This window comes from Filicampus tigris, chromosome 16 (assembly GCF_054856515.1).
Source record: "Filicampus tigris isolate MCC_2025a chromosome 16, RoL_Ftig_1.0, whole genome shotgun sequence".
NCBI classification, from domain to species: Eukaryota; Metazoa; Chordata; class Actinopteri; order Syngnathiformes; family Syngnathidae; genus Filicampus; species Filicampus tigris.
In genome coordinates, this window is record NC_141232.1 from 11083893 (window position 1) to 11089562 (window position 5670).

Consider the following 5670-nt stretch of genomic DNA (forward strand, 5'->3'; position numbering starts at 1 on the left):
CCACAAATGAAGGCACCATTTATCTCAGACAGTAGCATTTTTTTTTTTTTTAAATGTGAAAATTACTTACATTTTGGATATGGATCTTGATTATAGCAATATCGATAATATTGCGGTATTTAAAGAAATGTCATTTTCATTAGCTAATGAAAGAAGTATTTTTTTTTCTATGAGGCAAAATAAGCAAGCTCAATGTGTTCTTAGCTAATCAATTGTGATCCTCCTAAATAATGTCCAACTATTGTGTGGTGATACACATTTAAGTTTGCATCTGACCGGTCAAATTCAGATAAAAGCATACAATCCATAAGAAAATAATTACATGTCCTTGCGATATGCATATTGCATGGAACAACATTGCGATATCAATGTTTTTTGGTTTTTTTCGATATATTGTGCAGCCCTAGTACACAATGTACAGTTTATTTATAATTACAGTAACAGAGTTGCAAATCAACACTATTGTTAAGAGGTTTTGCTAAACAGCACATGCTAACTGGTCAAAAACAAACTTTATAGTGAAAAAAAAAACAATTTTGATATTCACCCCTCCATTTTGTATATCCTCACTAGACTTAAGGCTGGGTGAGCTGTTACCATCCCAGAGCCAATCAGAGGGTACACATAGACAAACAAGTAATAACAACCATTCATACTCACAATCACATCTATGGGCAATTTAGAGTTTGGTAATGTTGGTGGAATCCGTACTATCTTGAGAAATCTTGTGCATGCACAGGGAGAACATATGACGTCCTCAAAGGAAGGCTGGACCATAGATTGAAATTGCCAACCTCAGAACTGTGACGCAATGAGCTAATTGTGTCACTAAATTTGTATGTAACATTTACGGAATAGACGGATGCTTACATTAGGTCCACCACAATCAGAGCAATTAGCTTGATTTCATTTCTACTGAGTCATGCGGCTCATTTTTTTTCTCTTCCTCAGATGGCTACCAAGAATTTTTAACAGGGTTGCGTGTATGTTGAGAGACACCGATTCGGAGCATAATTACTGCTATTTAAATTATGTCCGATAAAACAAAATGTTTTAACGATTATAAGGAAGACATTTTAAAAATCACCAAAAAGCTCATTTAAAACTCTCTTTTATCTGTTATATGTGATATGTAAATTGGTCAGCAAGAGGGAATGACAAAAGAAAAAATACATTTCATGGGGTGCTCAAGAGGTATTAGATCTTGTAAATAATGTTTGGGAATAGATTTTTCTAGAATTTTAGTTCCATTTTGTCCCAGGGCACAAGTGCATGTTTCAGTATTTTGTACATGGAATATTTATGGAATCACCCTTTTACTTAGTACATTTGAAAACTATTGAAATACCCTCCATTCATTACTTTATCAAAATAGTTTTTTTGGGGGGGGTGAAAATTTATCATTTTTGTTTGTCAGTCAACCGTTAGTAAAGCTATGGGAACACATTCATGGCAAGGTGATATAAGAGGGAAACTATTTCGTATGCACAGAAGGATTTTTTTTATTCTATTCGCTCAATTTATCAAAATTGCCAGTGATTACACATAATTGACAGTAAAATTTAATGTTCACTTGACTTGCTCTTATTGGCAAATAACATAATTCCTGTTGTGCTTTGTTGAACCTGTTTAGTGGCTGGATGTGAAAACGCAAAAGTATCACTTTCTTGATGTTAGTTCACAGCAGCATCAATAACAATGAAATAAAACACATTATGCAATGTCAGGAATTTCCAAGGCAGTCAGTATGTGTTACAGGTGTGACGATGTGAGCCTGGAAAACATTGCAAGGCAGCATTCCATCCCTCAAGTCTTTTTCCACAGCATGTGTCTGATCATGTCTCAACTAGCATCAGGGCGGCATTCATCATCTCCGAGAGTGCCCAAAAGTATAGTGTACAATATTTAAATCAGGTTATATGAATATACATGTGTGTAAGAGTGGACTGAGCTGTAGACACCTTCCTGCTTAAAGGTGGATAGTCTAATGCGAAAGGAAGAAAAAGAATAATCAAAAAAAGTTAATATCTTTATTGGTAAGGGATTATATACAATCCAAACATCCGGCTCTGAAATAGAATCTGAGCTGCTATGTTATCCCACTGTCTAGAATATTGTGGAAAAATTTCCTCTGCACTGTCTTTGTACAAGGTGGGGCTAAATGTTTAATTTAGAACCACATTTGGAATTGAGTTAAAATGGGCAAATAAAGCTCACATAACCCCCAAAATACCGTTCATGACCATCACATGTTTACTCCGCTGCATTTTTTAGACTAGTGTCAGTAATACTGCACTATTTACACTAGTGTCAGTGGTAACTGATGAATTTAAAGTAAAATGATTTTAAAAAAAAATCATGGAGCTTGTCCGCTGTAGCGCAACAAATCACGCACCCCCAGTTTCAGCCAATAGAGGTCAGGCGTGTTCTACTTTTTATTGAGCAAACAAATGTTTGACGATAAATAAACATTTGCTGATATTTCCAGCAGTCACAAACGGTGTGTTCTCACGAGCCAAAACATCAGTTTCCCCAACACAACTAAAGAAAGAGTGCAACTTCACAGAGAAAACTGTAACCTGTTATTGAATGTTTTAAAGTATGTTACTTGTAGTTTTCCATCTAGGTTTAGCGCTATATGGGAAGGTACAGAGAACGGATCTGATCGGAGCTTGTAAGATAAACCAAAACTTTTCTGTAGTTTGAACCCTCACACAGACACAGTGTTTTTATGGCATCACCTGCTCATTTGAGTTCCATCAGAGAAGGAAAACATATCACTCGGACCAACAAGAAGGTTTTAAATGTTGCAAACCACAATGCCAAATCATCACCAACATAAAAGTAATTTGCTAGGTTTCACAGTAGGAGTGATGAATGATGTGTTTGTGTTTTGGACCTTGAAAACTTCCTCCTATTATTTTGTTCTTTCTTCACCCTTTCAGCACCCTGAGAAAGGCTTCTCATGGCTGAATCAAAGCAAACAGCTGTTGTGGGATTTCCTGGACACATTGTCCTTCTCTCTACTTTTCCACGGATCTCCTTAACAGCCACACAGCATATAAACCCACAATGTGGCAATTAACTGCTTGGTGCATTTGAAAGGATGAGGAGACCAAAAATTGAAACTCTTTGGGAAAACCTGCACGGAAAAGGAATTTAGTGGATTGTACTCAAAATATAAATGACCGTCGTAGTATAAAAACATTTTAGAGGGTTAAATAATTGCCTAACTCGAATCAAATCACGTATTAACAATCTTTGTATGATTTCCTACTAAATTGTTGTGCCATCATGTTGAATCGAAACACATTCACACAATATATAATAATACAAATCGTTATACACTGCACTTAATTAGTTTAGACACAGATCCGGATATAATAAGATTGGTGACTGAGTGGCAAGTAAACCAAAGTCAGGCAAATGTACCATTACATTATCAGCGACCAGTGTACTGTCCTCTCATCAATAATTAAAATGTTGGGCTCACGTTAGTCATGAGTGGCATTTTTTCAAGTGATTAATAAGAAGAAAACAATCAATTCTGTCTGACAACCATGTTTAATTAAAGACTACACCAAGCCTTACTACAGTTGAAAGGCCCTTAAAGTGAAAGTCAACCCCAAATTTTTTACAAGAAAATTTTCTATGCAGGCCCACTAGTCTAAACACAGCATTCTGATCAATATTGTGTTTGTAGAATATGACTTAAGCAGCAAAATCCACCAGTTTGTAGCCATCTCAGGAGGCAGCCATTTTGTCACTTTCTGTCAACTGAAAATGACATCACAGCTGCTCAGGGCTGAGGTATCGACCAAACATGGCTCAACTGTTTTCTGAAGCTGAGCCGTGATTGGTTATGACCTGAGCCCAGAGCAACTGTGATGTCATTTTCAGATGACAGCAAGTGACAAAATGGCCGCCCCCTGAGATGGACAAAAACAGGATTTTATTGCTTAACTCATACTCCACAAACACAACATCAATCAGAATGCCTTGTTTAGACTACTGGGGCTACATAGAACATATTGTCAAGAATATTTTCGGGTTGACTTCCCTTAAAATTCCCAAAGAGTATGTAATAGTATGATCTCACCATTATTTAGTGTGAAATCTTATATAAACTTGAGAACTATGATACATTGTCCAACATGTGTTACTTTAATGGCATTACAGTCCACATACATTGCAGACATGTGGCAAACACTACTGACTTTGCAGCTATTACATAATATGTTGCCATAACCTTTGTTTGGGGGTTAGACTAGGTCCATCTACTTACTACAAGAATCAACATTGTTTTGGAATTTGTCTTCTGATGCTGGACGGATGACAATTTGGCGCAAATGCTTGTGAGACTTTTTGCATTGCTGTCTGATCTTGAAAATGTCCCTTCAAATATTTAAGGAGCACTTTCTCAACAACTCCAGGGGTCTTCACGCAAGAGTGATTTTTAGCTCTGAAAATGACGCAAGATGAGATCAACCACTCAACCTGTGCCTGCTGCTGGATTCGCACATGCATACGAACAGTATGCCTCACTCACTGACAGTGTGGCAGACACATTTCTGGCCAATATGCCATCATGAAATATTCAACACAATTCATTCTATTTTATGTAGCACATAGTATATATCACAGCTAAATATATCTAAGGCACTTTTTCTTTTAGATATAAGTGGCCCCAACATAGGCAAGCACAAAAGCGCAGGAGAGAATCTAAATCAGTGTGGGGCGGATATCCCGCCTCAACCTCTTCGGTTGACCTTTTAGTTGAGTTGAAAAAAGGGGAAAATTATCGAGCGACAACCACTTTGCTAAGGTATATTGTAGAACAGGGATAGGCCACTAGATTAACTGATATTAAAAAAAAATTGTCGATAAAAAATATGCATATTTACCAAATTTCTCCTTAAAATGCTGATAAACATCCATTGTATATTTTTCACAAAAAACGGGGGTTGAATGGAAAACTCAAAATATTTAAAAATATTGACCAAAAAAGGTATTTTTAAGTTGTAATGTCTCTATCCACCACTAGATGGCAGACATGGCTTACTTGCACTTACACCGGGTCTTATACAGCCCTATCCTACAGCATGATTAGGCCTAAAAAATAAATAATAAATAAATAATAATAAAAAAATAAATAAATACATAAATAAATAAATACTACAATTTTTGTGAGATGATTTTTTTTTTTTTTAATGCACAAAATAAGTTCTTGCACTTAACGTTGGTTTCTTATTCAGCAGTTTTGAGACATGCTTGAACACACATTTTATGCAAGATAACCCTAGTTCGATAGAGAAGGAGCATTTAGCTCCAGTGATGTTGCAGCCCACTTGCATGCAGAACACAGATCATCTTATCCAGCGCGGCCCATCAATCTGTTTTGACAGCTGCTCATTGAGAAAACTCCTGACAGTGAGCTGCCAATGTGGCATCCTTTCACCATTGGCTGCAGTCTTAAAGGAATATGAAAACAAACTTCATGTCTTGCTCTTATCAAGAGATGCACATGCATAGAGATCAACAGCCGACGAAGTGTAGACACAAACCACGAACCTGATGAGACCAATGTTCATGCACAGGAAGTGCCTCCCACTCTCTTATCCTGTGTACGGTCTCTCTCTTTTTCGCTCTCGCTCTCTCTCAGAATGTTTC